The sequence below is a fragment of the Podarcis bocagei genome, assembly GCF_964188305.1.
Source record: "Podarcis bocagei genome assembly, chromosome: 4".
NCBI classification, from domain to species: Eukaryota; Metazoa; Chordata; class Lepidosauria; order Squamata; family Lacertidae; genus Podarcis; species Podarcis bocagei.
In genome coordinates this window covers 12,234,896-12,250,851 of record NC_138128.1, presented here as the reverse complement: position 1 = coordinate 12,250,851, position 15,956 = coordinate 12,234,896, and the positions used below count along the sequence as shown (strand labels likewise).

At 47.0% G+C, this 15,956-nt stretch overlaps 2 protein-coding genes across 7 annotated transcripts in view; one reads left to right on the top strand and one right to left on the bottom strand.

Annotated features, from left to right (window-relative positions):
• The window catches only part of ZMAT3 (zinc finger matrin-type 3), a 327,537-nt gene that overhangs the window by 172,421 nt on the left and 139,160 nt on the right, over nucleotides 1-15,956 (bottom strand). The gene's annotated exons all lie outside the window — the stretch shown is intronic.
• KCNMB2 (potassium calcium-activated channel subfamily M regulatory beta subunit 2) overlaps nucleotides 1-15,956 on the top strand; it is a 329,491-nt gene that overhangs the window by 273,279 nt on the left and 40,256 nt on the right. The window contains exon 1 of one of the 6 annotated variants that reach the window (XM_081190653.1): nucleotides 11,765-12,556. The exons of the other annotated variants lie outside the window; for them this stretch is intronic. The gene's annotated coding sequence lies outside the window, so the exon portion shown is untranslated. Of the gene's footprint in view, nucleotides 1-11,764; nucleotides 12,557-15,956 lie in introns of those variants that run through there. 6 annotated transcript variants of the gene reach the window in all.

Here is a 15,956-nt window from a genome sequence, read left to right as displayed (position 1 = left end):
CAGCTGTGTGCGTGCTGCTGCCATAATGCAGCAGCAGCAGGGGTGCAGAGGCAAGGGCAGTGGCAGCAGCAAAGACAATGCCCCAGTGAGGCTGGCAGTGGTGCACTGGCAGGGGCAAAAAGGGGTCAGATCTGCTGCCAGAGGCAAATGGCTTCACCTCGCCTCCTTGAAGAGCCGCCCCTGCTCCCATGATTGAATTCTCCTCCAAACAACAAAATTCTACACATATACAGCAGGAAGGTCCGTATAGTTAAAGCCATGGTTTTCCCAGTAGTGATGTATGGAAGTGAGAGCTGGACCATAAAGAAGGCTGATCGCCAAAGAATTGATGCTTTTGAATTATGGTGCTGGAGGAGACTCTTGAGAGTCCCATGGACTGCAAGAAGATCAGACCTATCCATTCTGAAGGAAATCAGCCCTGAGTGCTCACTGGTGGGACAGATCCTGAAGCTGAGGCTCCAATACTTTGGCCACCTCATGGGAAGAGAAGACTCCCTGGAAAAGACCCTGATGTTGGGAAAGATGGAGGGCACAAGGAGAAGGGGACGACAGAGGACGAGATGGTTGGACAGTGTTCTCAAAGTTACCAGTATGAGTTTGACCAAACTGTGGGAGGCAGTGGAAGACAGGAGTGCCTGGTGTGCTCTGGTCCATGGGGTCACGAAGAGTCGGACACGACTAAATGACTAAACAACAACAACAGCAGGAAGAAGGGTTCTGTCCTAGTCTTGTCCCCACTCTCATCCCAGTTTTCTACATAGATAATATAGAGAAGCATCCAGTTATTAGACACCCCCCCTTCCTAACTGCAAGCAGTCAAGGCGCAGGTTTGCTTCCCCATCTGCTTTTATATGAGAACTTAGGTCTAGATAAGCCACAGGAAGCTGGTCAGCACTTCTGAGGTCCTTAAAGCTGCAAGCTTACAGAAAAAGCCATTTAAAGGAGCCTTGGCAATGCCAAGGAAAGATAAACTGGGATGAAACCCTGACTGTGGTATTTTCAAGGGTGCTCTACAGTCATTTGAGGAAAGAGCTGCTTATGAAGGGTTTTCTTGTGAAATCCAACTTCAGGGTATGGCAGGGCCTGGGGGGAAAGCAATAGTTTAATGGAAGGATCTCTTTGCAATAAGAAGACGCACTTAAGACATGCATCTCCGTGGAGGCGGAGATTACTCTCAAGGTTGCTGCCGGAACAAACAAGAAATGCAAAAACTGGAGAGCATCCGAAATGAACTCTGAAATGAAAGAGAACATGTCTCAAGGTGCTGAATATATATATGGGTTTAATTTTCAAAGCAGCCCAATGTGTTCCAGCCAATTGTTGTTTAAAATGCTCTTTTTTCCAGGGGTATGAATTGCAAAACAGCCTGCAGAGATGTCTCCTAAGATATAGTTCCCATTCACATGAATTGGCATCATGTTCTCTTTTGTTTGCGGGTTCATTTTGGAAGCTCTCTGGTTTCTGCATTTCTTCTAGAAATAATATAACCTCTCGCAGTTTTAAATAAAGTATTAATCGAAGCCGGCAGGTGGTGGTAGGCAGAGAAAGCACACATTAGCGAGCAATCGGGTAAAATGCTTATTCGCAGGAGTAAAGAAACATGCCTTATACTGAACCTCGAAACCCAGATGAAGGTGCTGTTTCTCACCTGTAAGATCCTTGCTGCCGAGATAATATAACCCTTAGTCCTCAGCAGTGGAGGAGGAGTCCCAGGCCACCACTACAACATACATTTAATGCACTGTGATAGCATTTTAAACAACTAATGCTTCCCTCAAAGAATTATGGGAGCTGCAGTTAAGGGTGTCGGGAGTTGTTAGGAGGCCCGGACGTGGGTGGCGCTGTGGGTTAAACCACAGAGCCTAGGACTTGCTGATCAGAAGGTCGGTGGTTCAAATCCCCGCGACAGGGTAAGCTCCCATTGCTCGGTCCCAGCTCCTGCCCACCTAGCAGTTCGAAAGCACATCAAAGTGCAAATAGATAAATAGGTACCGCTTTGGCAGGAAGGTAAACAGCGTTTCTGTGTGCTGCTCTGGTTCGCCAGAAGCAGCTTAGTCATGCTGGCCACATGACCTGGAAGCTGTACGCCTGCTCCCTTGGCCAATAAAGCGAGATGAGCACCGCAACCCCAGAATTGGTCACGACTGGACCTAATGGTCAGGGGTCCCTTTACCTTTATTCCCCTCACAATCCCTGTGAAGAGGGATTGACTTGTTAAACCACTCTGGGAATTGTAGCTGTCGGTGGCGAATAAGGGTTTTCTAAGAAGTCTCAGGCATCTGTCAGGCTACACTATGTGTCTGGATCTTCACTTTGGGCTCAGTGCTTCACAGTGTCACGGTCCGGTCTACGGGTGATCAAAGTCCTGCTTGGCAGGGGGTTGGACTCGATGGCCCTTGTGGTCTCTTCCAACTCTATGATTCTATGAAAGTCCCAGCTGAGGACATCAGGACTGGGGGCAAGATGGCGGGGTGGGAGCAGGAAGAAGAGTCCAGAAGCCAGGAGTCCGAGGGTCAGGAAGCAAGGAGTCACGAAGTCTAGGGTCCGAGGATCAAGAAGCAAGGAGTCAGGAAGCCAAGGTCCGAGGCTCAGGAAGCAAGAAGCCAAACGCAGCAAGGCAGGAAACGTGTTACTGTGGCAAAGAGCCGAAGGGAAATGCTGAACTTATATCCCTTCCCGGCTCTTGCCACCAGGTGCAGTGAGTTACCATCGGCCTCACCTGTGCGGCCGCGCCTTGCCTCTCCAGAACAAACTTAGGAAGGCCCCAGTCCTGCAAAGCCCTACTGGTCACAGGGCCTGACTCCTGCACACACTCCCGACACACAGCCTCGGCTGGCCTGATTTGCATGATGACATTTTCTTCCAAACGAATGGACAGCAAGAGGTTTATCTCACACCTGAAATGACAACAAGTTAAAAAAGAGAAAAGAAACCTCTTTCGAGTTTCAAGGAAATGCTGATGAGCGTTCTAGTGACAGGGGCTCATTTCTAGCCTCATATTTGGCAGCTTGAGAAGCTGTCCTTGTGCCTCAATCCTGATGGTTGATGTCGCTCAGCAGTTGTTGGGTGGCAGCTGGTCTACGTGCCGTTCCCGGGCACAGTGAGCGAGCTGTTCTGATTGCTTGTCTCACAGCTCTGGAGTGCTCACAGCAGCGTAACTGGCACAGACACACTGAGGAAGGTGCTGTGTCCTGAATGAATGAAGGTGTAGGAGTGCCTCACTCGCTGGATCATCACCTTGTCATGGTGAGTGGGCTTACACGTTCCTATGACCCTTGTGAGTGAAGCCGTCGGCAATCTCGTGCTCCCAGCAGGGTCACCCAAGGTGGTAAGGTCAAAGGGAAGGAGCTAGACAAAGAATGATCCAAGAAGTCCTCAACAGCAGAACAGGCAGATGATAACTAGTGGTGTGTTACAACAGCTGCGAGGGTGGATGAAGGCTGCAGCAGATAAGAATCTACCGGTCATCGTGACTACTCATGCCATCGGAACAGAGCCTTACTGCGGAGACTGTGCGTTGGTCAGCATGCACTGATCTACAAACATAAAACAAATTCATGCACAGGCATCTTCCAAAAACCCATCCCGAACCCCAAAAGTCCCATGGCGATTGGCAAATGGTAACGGGGGCAGGATCGTGAAATCTGGAAGCCCCTAGTCATGAACCAGCAAATGGGCGGTGGATACAGATTCAGTCATTCTGACTCAGTTGAGCAGCTCGGCAGCTGTATCCATGACTGAGCAGCCCTTTTTAGGATCCACTCTGCTCACCCCAAAAAGAGGGAGGGGCTATAAAAAGTGCCCTAAACATTGTCTGCCTCCCTTTTTCCCTGACTGGATTACCGCGCCCAGCGGGGTGACCACCCAGCGGTCGTAAAAAAGCAGGGGTGTCATGGCAATGGTGGCGGTGGTCAAATGGGTTGTGCTAAGGCCCTCCGAAATAATAACAATAATAATCCCAACATCAATCCTAGAGAAACGATGCAACTTTTTAAATGTTTGCTAATTCAGTTTGCAAAGATATATTGGTGGCTACAATTTTTAATAATAATAATAATAATAATAATAATAATAATAATAATAATAATAATAATAATGGCAGCCTGCTGGGTGTATGCAAGGAATGCAGCAAGACCAGACCCTCCAAGTGTCCCTATTTTCCAGGGACGTCGCTGATTTACAGACATCGTCCCAGTTGCTGATCTGATCCCGGAATCTCCCACTTTTCCTTAGGATGTTCCTATTTTCATTGGAGAAATGTTGGAGGGTATGGAGTTATCTGACCCCCCAGCCATCTGAAGGCAATCCTATATAGGGAAGTTTTTTCATCGTTTAATGCTTTATTATGCTTTTATATATGTTGGAAGCTGGCCAGAGTGGCTGGGGCAACCCAGTAAGATGTGTGAGGTATAAACAGTAAAATTATCATTATGGAATGGGACGTCTCTATTTTCATCGGATAAATGTTGGAGGGTATGCTAGACTGGGGGTTAAACCAGCATTTGTCTTGGTGGTAGGTATGCATGTAAAGTTAATTACAAAGCCAAGGATCACTGAATGTGTGAAAGACCTTCTGTGAACCCTGGCAAAACAGCTTAAAACTGGCTTTACAATCTCTATGCATATCCTATGTTGGTTTGCAGGAGATCAAGCAAGTAAGCTTTTGTCCTTGTTCCACCTCTAGCTGCCTTTTTGTGAATGAATGAGTGATTATCCCAGATCATGCCTCTCCACTATCTCCCAGCCGGGACTGTGCTTCAAGTCACAAGATAATCTCTTCGAGGTCCGCCCCTTCCTTTCTTCCTAAAACAACAAATAATTTCCACTCTAATGTCCTTGATGCCAAGTGTCTGAAATGGATATCGTTTGCACTGTGCATGGCTCAAAATCATACATCTCACCGCTGAATGCCAAGTGGGAAAGATCATGTTTTGTCAAATTTGTGGAGACAAAAGGAGGTGGAAGAATTGTTGAGCAGGAGAAATAAGACGTTTTGATGGGGCTGCTATGTGATGCTCAGAACACATTCAATTTGTGGGGGGGGGGGGTCTCCTGTTTTGAGGAATGCGTCAATGTACCTGCACCATCACTGCCAGTTTTTAGGCACCAGGCTAAGACATTTTGATTCCTTTTTCCTGCCTTGCTGGATGAGCATTTTAGGAATTTTGCATTCCACATTATTCTTTAAATTTTTGGCTCTTTGTTGATCTTATCTGTATTTTATCTAAGAACGTAAGAAAAGATTGGGCCATTGGTCTCATCCAGCAGACACTTTTTATGTTTTTTTTTATTGTTGTAAGCAAACCAATCAGAAAAAATACACAATACGGACGGGCCATAGTCTAACCTCTGCTGCATAAGCTTTCTGCAAGCAAATCCTCAATAAATAATTATTATTATAATTATTATTAAACAGATCTTCTGAAGGAGGCCGCTGAAAGCTGGCCACACAACACCCCTTATCGGACTAGAATATTAGACAGACGTCCCACCTGCCCAACATGTGGGTCAGGCCCAATTATGTGAAAAGCTAAAGCATTCCGAAGGCCAAGAATATGGATCCTGTCATCGATTTCCTTCACTTTTCTTTTTCTTCTTCTTGAAAATACACATTGAACTAGGGAGGGGGGACAAATCTGGGGGACCTCATCAGCCAGCTATGCCATTAGCACTGAACTGCTGCGTCTCAATGAGCAAAATGAAACCAAACAATAGTGACAATTAGGTAATAAACGAAGTAGCCCTGAGGCAATGTTTTCTATTTTCCGTCATTCTCTTTCTCTCTCTTCATTTTTTTTTAAATCATATTTCTGAGCATCTGCAACACAGAGACACAACAGAGGCACATTTATATTTCAGTGTGTCCACTGTGGATGGTGGCTGTTTCCCATTCATAAATTACGCCACAGAATCGTAATTGCTGCCTTGCTCATTCCCAGGCCGCTTTAAAGCTGGTCCAAGTGTTGGTTTGAAAAATTAAGTCATTCAAGTTCTCACTGTGTATTGGTTCTGCCTGTGCTTGCTGTTTCTTGTGGCTGAGGGGAAAACGTAAAGAGGCAGTTTGATTATGATACGGAATGAGGTTTTTTTATTGAAGCAGAATGAGATGGCAGAGTCCTGAGAGGACAGACTGGACTGTACCGCTTCAAACTGCTGCTAAAAGATCAAGTTTTCAAATGTTCTCCCATGGTGTTTTTATTAAGTTGTACAGTCCATTCTATCACCTCAGGACTCTACCATATTATCCTGCTGCATGCATTTCTGCTTCTCTGGTAAACAATAGTTGATTTTATAAAGTGATTGGGGGGGCATCTTTTTCTCCCTCATATCTCCCTCCTGTTCATTTTCTTCCTCTGTGTATTGTTACTTGATGAGAAAAGACATGTATATAATGTTAGTCAGTAACACACCATCAAGAAAATGAGTTCAACAGCCTGGATCTTCTGCTTTGGCCCCTAGAGACCCGAAAATGTAGAAGAGGAAGATGACTGGGTGCATTGCATCTAAAAACTACAGCTGAAACACACCAGGAAAATATCCTAATTTGATTTTTTGTAAGGGCGGGGAATCTCATTTTATATTTCCCTTATGTAAGTGTTTATAACATGTTCTAAGATGGCTGCTGGAAAATTAAAAAGTATACGTTTTCTTTTTTTTAAGGAAAAACAGGTTGTAAAAAATACTAAACACTGGGTTGCATCCAGTTCGATTCAGCTTATGCAACAGGACTTCCTTTTCTTCTCCTTAACCCATGTCTGCCCCAAATTGCTGCACAAATTTCCCCAGTGTGATTGGCCCCAAACCGCTGCAAGCGCAAACAGGATGGCATTGGTGAGAGCCAGTGTGGTGTAGTGGTTAAGAGTGGTGGACTCATAATCTGGTGAACCGGGTTCAATTCCCCGCTCCTCCACCTGCAGCTGCTGGGTGACCTTGGGCCAGTCACACTTCTTTGAAGTCTCCCAGCCCCACTCACCTCACAGAGTGTTTGTTGTGGGGGAGGAAGGGAAAGGAAAATGTTAGCCGCTTTGAGACTCCTTAGGGTAGTGATAAAGCGGGATATCAAATCCAAACTCTTCTTCTTCTTCTTCAATAGCATTATAAGAACAAATCAGGGGTGTGGCCCCAGGCACACAATTTTTGAGGGGATGTGAAGCAGGCCACCCCTGCTTGGCCCAGCCCAGTGCTTCTCTCTGCCATCCAAGTTCTGCATTGGCCAGCCAGGCTCTCCTATGCGCAGGCTGGCAGGCCGCTCAGCACGGCCCCACTTTGTTCTGGTGAGGGTGGGGCACTCTGGTGGCATTGGCAGTGAGGGCCAGGATGGGATGGACTCGTGTCTCCACCTCCCTCCCAGCACATGCCCGCCTGCCCCAAGCACCAGCAACCAATGCTACGCCACTGGAACAAATCACCATGAAAGCACAATAAAAAAGGACATCTGGAGTGGTCTCCAATGCTACCTGGAGATGCCATGGATTGAGGCTGAGACTGTCCGCATGTGGAACAATTGCTCTACCACTAACCTACTGACCTATTCCCATAATATGGCAAACAGGGATAGACAGAAGGAAAGATGATAAAGGATATTTCACCCAGAGACATTTGTGGGGTGAAAGACTCTTGAGCTCAGGTCCCAATGTTGTCTTATCCTTTGAATCTGGTGGAGTCATTTGACTTTTATGGAGGAAGGTTGTAACAGAACAGAAAACTGCCCCGTTTTTTACATGTGGCCCCGACCTACCAAATCACCCAGAGAGCATCCAAGATGGTAAATATAGCATTCAACATGTCATGTCCTGTGTCAATACAAACTCATTTCTAACTGACAAGGCATGAAGAGCTTTGTTGATGGAGAGAAAAAAACACTGTTTGTGGTGAGGTGACAGGCAGAAGTGTCAATTATTGCTGTGTTGAGAGGGGCAGAGATTCCAGTTGAGTGCTGTTAGCCAGCCAGAAGACGTGACCTCTGTTGCCACTGCAAAATGTGTCAAACAATAGCGGGAGGGGGGGAGTGCATGCCAAGACCATATAACACCAGTCCTGAAAGACCTACATAGGCTCCCAGTATGTTTCTGAGCACAGTTCAAAGTGTTGTTGCTGACCTTTAAAGCCCTAAACGGCCTCGGCTCAGTATACCTGAAAGAGCATCTCCCCCCCCCCCGTAGTTCAGCCCAGACACTGAGGTCCAGCTCTGAGGGGCTTCTGGCGGTTCCCTCACTGCGAGAAGTGAGGTTACAGGGAACCAGGCAGAGGGCCTTCTTGGTGGTGGCGCCCACCCTGTGGAACGCCCTCCCAGCAGATGCCAAGGAAATAAATAACTATCTGACTTTTAGAAGACATCTGAAGGCAGCCCTGTTTAGGGAAGCTTTTAATGTTTGATGTTTTATTGCATTTTTTATATTCTGTTGGGAGAGTGGCTGGGGAAACCCAGCCAGATGGGTGGAGCATATTATTATTACTATTATTATTATGCCATTGTAGGAAAAGCCTTGCTGGATCAAGGCAGGTAGCAATAGCAGGACTACTGGTAGCTGGTAGGACTACTGAAGATAGCATCCTTGTCCTCTTTTCTGCTGCACCCATCTAATTAAGAGGGGTGCCTTTGTAAGCGAGTCAGAGTCTGGAAACTTGGGGATTTGTAGTTCTTCCTTCTTCTGTTAATTTCTTCTGCATGCTCTACCAGAGGGATGGGCAAGTAGTGGTCCTCCAGCTGTGGTTGGACTCCAACTCCCATCATCCCTGACCACTGGTCACACTGACTGGGGCTGATGGGAGTTGGAGTTCAACCGCAGCTGGAGAACCACAAGCTCCCCACCCCACTCTACAGTAACTGCCAACACTAGGACAGGGTTGCTCTTCCGCCATTACCTGGGCCACTGCAGAAGTTCGCAGGGGAAGTGCTATCCAGGTTCTTAAATGTTCCCAAAATGGTAGCTGTCATCCACTAATGTAGAAGCATTGCTTTCCACTGCTGACCTTGCAACTGCTCCTCTTTTATCAAGATGAACTTTATTTCCACCCCCACTGGCCCTATTCCTTATCATTGCTGGCTTACTGTAGCATTTGCGCAAAGTTATGGCTGCAGACTTGAACAGAGTGCAGTCAGGGCTGTCTTGAGCATATGCGGTGCCGGGGTGCAAAGATCTGCCCAGTGCCGCCCCCCCCCCCCCAGGTTGCCCAGTCCCAGGCACACAGGAGGGTGGAGCCGGCCGGCCGCCTCAGCGTCTTACTGGCTCAGTCGCCCCCAAACTCACAGCACAGAGCCACCCGCAGCAGAAGAGCCCATCACGGCACTCCAACCAATGGGTGGGCTCTTCCCCGGACTCAACTCTCAGGCCCTAGACTCTCAGCCTGACGCCCCTGAGAGCCCGGCGCCCGGGTGCCCCGCACCCCTAGCACCTATGGGTAAGACGGCCATGAGTGCAGTGTTGGCAACGTAGCCTAATTCTTTGTGAGTTCCACTGAAATGCCCCCTTGAGCTCAATGGGCTCACTCCCAAGTGTCTGCACATAGGATTGTTGGTTTGGCTGGCTGTTTTCTGGAAATAAAATGATTTTTGGCTGGTGGAAGGGCATTGTCTTTTGAGCCTAGAAACACAATATACCTGTGTGCTTGTGCGCAGCTTGCGTTCCCTTCAATGAGACTTATGTAGGATATCACCCATATATGAAGTCACTGGCAGGATTTGAAATATAAGCAGCGGATTATTGGAAGATTTTACAGTAGTGGGTTTTGCACAATAAAAATATGTGTGTTATAAAACAACTAATAAAAAGGAGCAAAAAGCAAACATCAGAAAAGGAGGAGTGGGAAGCCCAGAAGAAACTTTGTACGTCAAAAATATGTGTATGATGATAAATGCTTTGAAATTTTTTAAAATAACAATGATATGGGAAAGAGAGAGATGACCTGCTTAATGGAAGGCCCAGGCAGAGGGCCTTCTCGGTAGTGGCACTCGCCCTGTGGAATGCCCTCCCAGCAGATGCCAAGGAAATAAATAACTATCTGACTTTTAGAATCCCTGTTTTGAGAAATTTTTAATGTTTGATGTTTTATCGTGGTTTTAATATTCTGTTGGGAGCTGCCCAGAATGGCTGGGGAAACCCAGCTAGATGGGTGGGGTAAAGGTAAAGGTACGGGCCAGTCGTGTCCGACTCTAGGGTTGTGCGCCCATCTCACTTAAGAGGCCGGGGGCCAGCGCTGTCCGAAGACACTTCCGGGTCACGTGGCCAGCGTGACGAAGCTGCAGCTGGCGAGCCAGCACCAGTGCAGCACACGGAAACACCATTTACCTTCCCGCTATAAAGCAGTACCTATTTATCTACTTGCACTTAGGGGTGCTTTCGAACTGCTAGGTGGGCAAGAGCTGGGACCGAAAGACGGGAGCTCACCCCACTGCGGGGATTCGAACCGCCGACTATGCTATCGGCAAGTCCTAGGCACTGAGGTTTTACCCACAGCGCCACCCGCTGTGGGTGGGGTAATTTATATATAATTTTAAGACCAGAGCTAGATGTTAACGAAGACAGGAGTCTGCTGCTAACCATGGTGTCCCTACATTAATTCAAACTCCATAATAAAGGGTTGGGCAATCTTTTAAGAGTCCAGGGGCCACATTCTCTCATGAAGCCTTCTGGGGGCCGCCTACTAATGGTGGTTGTGGCCTGAGGAAAACAGGGGGTGGAGCAGCAGACTTGCCTTTATACAATAGGCTACATTCAAGCTATCCAAAGAGGGAGCCATTTTGAGTTCTGTTTTGTGGGGAGGGGAAGCCAAATAACAACAACAACCAGGGCCTTTTTTCAGCCGGAACCCAGTTCTGGCACCTCTCAGCTGGGTGCCATTGCCATTCTAAGAGAACAAGGCATTCATGGTGAGTTCTGGTTCCTCTTTTTCTAGAACAGTAACACTGGTTATAACACATCTCTATATGCTCTGCGCACAGAGATGCATCTCTGTCCCTGACAAAATTCCCCTCAGTGAAGGCCAGACCACTTAGTATCAAGGGCAGAGGGCAGGTTGAGCCCTCTCTGCTTCAGTTCTTAACTTTTCTCCCTAAGGTAACAGGCAATTTTCATTTATTTTATTTTATTTATTTAACAAAATGCACACACCATTGGATATGAATAATATGAATGGTTGCATTTGGGGACTCCACCGGGATGGGGCTAAACCCTCTCCCTGTCCCTGTTGAGTATCAAGCCAGCAAATATGCATGTCCTGTCCTGACTGGGTTCTATCTCTTGGTTACACTGAATTGTGACAGGATCTGGTTTTACATATGACCTTCATATTGGGTCTGTCTAGCCTAGAGTTGACTATTCCAGGGTGGGAACCCCTTTTGTTCAAACTAAGAGCCGCATTCTCTTCTGGACAACCTCCTTGTGGGTCACAAGCCAGAGGTAGGCAAAGCCAGAGGCAACAAATGTGTTTTTTCACCCCTGTACAGAAGCCTAGTTTCTGCACACACCCCTCTCTATCCTCCATCCAAGCAGGCAAGAAGCATTCTCAGAATTCAAGGACACATTCCAGCCAGGCAATAATAATAATAATAATAATAATAATAATAATAATAATAATAATAATAATCGGCTTCCTTCCCCATGGCAGTAAATGAACAGATCAAACAAAATGAATTCTTACCAGTTATTTTCTTTAATAAACACAGCAAAGACAAAAGAAAGTGTCTACCCAGAATGGCGGTGCTCCCAATTAAGGCTTACACTCCCTCTGTCCCTGTTAGTCTACGTCACTCCTGTGTTTGTAATCTGAGCTTGTACTCTCTGTGCTTTCTGTTCTGACACTTTCTGAGCTCTTCTCAACCGTGGGCTAGGTGGAGGAATGCTGTCCAGAGACTGTGAATCTGTTAACCCTCTCTCTTCCAGTGTTTCTTCTCCTAGCTGTTCCCCATCCAGTATTTCCCAGCTTCTGCCTTCTGAACTATGCCCCTCTGCAAACCATTGTTCCAAATGTATACTGTCCTTCTGCTCCTGGGAAGATTCAGGAGCAGGAGCAGGGGGAGGGAGTGGCTCCCACCATTCCTCCTCAGTGCAGCCCTCCTCAGCATGGTCCCTGACATCTGGGGAGAGTCTCAAGTCACAGGGAAAGACCTAGAGGGGCACATTATATCAACAGCCTTGAGGCTCCCCATCACTGATCCACTCTGACTGGCAATGGCTCTCCAGGGTCCCAGAGGGGGATCCTTCCCATTTCATACTATCTGATTATGTTTTTAATAACAGCAAGAGGACCAAATGTGAGGTCTTCTTTGTGTAAAGCATGAGCTCTGAGTGTTGGTCCTTTCCTATGCAGACAGAGAAGATAAAGAGGTCCAAACTGACTAAGCGAAGCTACCCAGGGGGCTACAAGACAGTTTACAAACTAGGAGCTTCTTGGGCGGAAATTTTCTGCAGATATTGGTCATTTTATCCTTCTTTGGCTGTGTGCAGATGTGAAAAAGTGGAGTCCTTTTAACAAGCAAATCTAATCTTTTCCATCTAACCTTGGAAGGAGAAAGCAATCACCCCAGAAAACCTGTGGAGCGACTCTCATTCGCTGAGTAATACACTAGTGAACTATCTAATGATCTCAAGATCTCTTTCTCCTAGCTGTGCATTGCGAAAGGCATCGATCATGCAGACATGTAAACAGGAAACTTCTGCAGCTAGGAATTGAGAGGCTGGGGTGGGTGGGAGTTAGCTGGTTTTATTTCTGTTTTATCTTGTTCGGCAAGCTTGCGGGTCTTTTGGTTTCACGTCCAGTAAGTTGAGTACATATGTTGAACTTTCCCTGGGTAGGGATATAATAGATGAGATATAACAGAGGAGATATGATAGCCATCGTCAAATATCTAAAGGGCTGTCACATGGGAGATGGAGCAAGCTTGATTTCTTATCCAGGCTAAACATACCCAGTTCCCTCAACCGTTCCACATAAGACATAATCATCTTGGTTACCGTCCTTTGGGCACATTCCAGCTTAGCAATATCCTTCTTAAATTGTGATGCCCAGAACTGGACACAGGACTCCAGTGTGATCTGACAAAGGCTGTGACTTCCCTTGATCGGGAGACTATACTTCCGTTGATGCATCTTAGAACATTGCTGCTGCACCATACCATTGACTCATGTTAAGCTTGTGGTCTACTAAGACTCCTAGATCCTTTTCACTTATTTCAATTATGTATCATTTGTGGACTGAAAGCAACAATAGTGAATACCAATTCACATGGGATGGATACGCGAACAGCCATTTCTTCTGTTTTTGTCAGTATTCTCTGACATCCCTACCTTGGGTACATATGCTTATGCAAAGGAAAGTGTGTGATATAGATAGATGATGATAGATAGATAGATAGATAGATAGATAGATAGATAGTACTTTGGGTGGTAAAAGTTGAGATACCGGTATGCATATATTGATAAAAGTGCTGTGAGTGGCAGCACAAGTGGTGGCTACTGTCACACACAAGAGCATTGTATATACACATACACACATATATATACAGCCACACCCCTAGGGAGAAATCGTAGCACCGTGGTATAGGACAAACTTTGCATACAGAAGGTCCCAGATGCATTCCTGGCAATCTGTGCTGCCAGTAGTAGACTGTGTGGTGGGGCAGAGCCACCCCTGGAACCCCAATTTCAAGTGAATTCTTCTGATTTGTTTATTCATTTTTATCTGCAAAAACAAAACATTATATGTAGAAAATGAATTGAAGAGCCATTCCACTGAGTAGTCTATTTGTGCTAACCCCCCCCCCCCGGCCCGAGAGCCAGCCCGTAAATAAGGAGACACGACAATGATGTATGGGATTAAATTAGGCCACAGCTTTATTGATTTCAGATGTAGGAAACCTTGGCTTAGGCATTGCACGGCATGCCTCTCAGCCCCAGGTGGGTCTGAGGGTGCGCAGGGCTGACAGGTGTTGTGAGGGAGACTGTAAAACGAGAATTTACACAGCGTGCCCCGCCACTTCACCTGAGCTCGACCTTACATCGCTGCTCAGGGCCAGTGACTCCTGCAATCAACCCTTTAATGGGCCCTGCAAACACCTCCGCATGGGGGTGCATAATAATGCTACCCCCCCCCCCATTCTGAAAATAGACTATAGGATACCATCCAAGGTCTAAAACCGCCAAAGTTGTGACAATTGCTACGCAGGGGAAATTCCTTCCCGGATCTGGGAAACAGCAACCATCGTGCGACCGTAGCAATGCCTGCAAACCTAGGAAGGAAAAGGTTAGCCTGCAAGAAAAGCACATTAAAGTTAGAGGGAGGGGTGGTGGGTGATGCTCCGAAGACCGACTGGGGAGGTGGTCGGTTGGAGCCTTCCCTACCTGGCCCCTGCTCCACCCCCCAGCCAGCAGCCAATTGGCTAGCTGTGGAGGGGGCGGAGCAAAGGCCAGCAAGCAAAAGGGGGTGTCAGCCGGGCTAGGGAAGCCCACGCCGGGTCACAAACCCCACCCACCGCTTTAATGGGTGAGCAATAATTGTATATCTCTCCTGCCCAGACCGTGACAGCAAGAATATCCCACACAAACTTCCTTAAAGACTACGGACAGTGCAGATAACAGTTGGCTAGTCTTTATGTCAGATAACATATGTGACAAGGCAATATGAAGTCTATTGTAGTTCTCCCAGTAGTAAGTCAATAGGAGTGAATCTTCCTTAAATCCAGGCATCTTTCCATAATTGATTTGTGGATCATAGCTTTGACACTGTAGAGTTCTAGCAGGAACACATTTCAGTTTCTCCCACCGTGACCTGGGTTAAAAGGACATCTCAGCAAGCAGAGCATTTTCAGTGCAGCAGGGGCTTGGGGACCCATCCGTCAGAGACCTGACAAGCAGCGCTGATGGGGAGAGTCCGGAAATTTCAGGTGTTTGCAGTTTGTTGGAAATACATGTTGTGACTATTCCTGTTTCGTTGCACAGGTTGAACTTCAGCAGAGAAATTGCCAGATGCACCCTGGTATTTTCTTGACATATATAGCAATTGCAAGTCTGTGACATCACAACTGTGTGGGGAAAGTTTGTGGGTGTGAATGTAATTGCTGTGATTGCCTCCCGCCCCCTGCAGGCCCTGCGGCAGCTCTGCCGCCCGTGGATCGTTTGGTTCATCCCTCCTGCAACATATAGAAACAGGCTAGAGAGTTAATGATGCTAACTGAGAGCGACTGATAGGAAATAAACACCAGCCAGTCTATCAGAGACAGCACCATTAGGGTGAATGAACCATTGCCCCATGAACCTCAGACTGCCCCAGCGACAGACAAATCAATCCATTTCCAGTTCTCTCAATTTCCCACTTCTTCGGTATTAAGTTCCGTTCTCGCACATCCGCGTGAAAATTCATCAGCGTTTCAATGCTAAATTATTCCAATACCAACAAATTCCATTGGCTTCCATTTAGACCTTATATAACCCCTGTTTTAAAGTAGCTGCACAGGTTGCTAGTTCCTTCCCAGGCCCAATTCGAGATGTTCACATTAGGGTTTAAATCCCTAAACGACTCATGCCGCGAATATCTGAACAACCGCTTCCTTCCTTCCACCAATCTTTTCTTGGAGACAGGAGCCTGAGGAAATGGCGGCAGAAATAGGAGGCTGAACATAGAGCAGAGTTGGGGAGTCTTTGGTCCTCTGGATGTTGTTGAATTCCAGCTCCCAACATCCCTGATCATTGGCCATGCTGGCTGAGGCATGATGGGAATTGGAGTCCAACCACATCTAGAGGTTCAGAGGTTTCCCCTTCCCTGATATAGGCCCATTCTTTAGGCCCAGGGAATCCACATGCTTCTACTTTCCTGGCCACAGAAGGCAGAAAACAAGAGAAGTAATCCTCCACAGCTGCCAGCATTTGACCCAGGAATCCTGGGAGCTCAGCTGTGGCCATAACAACACCGTCACTGTCTCAGGCTACTTCTGAAGCTATCCATCTTTGGTCTTGAAGGGC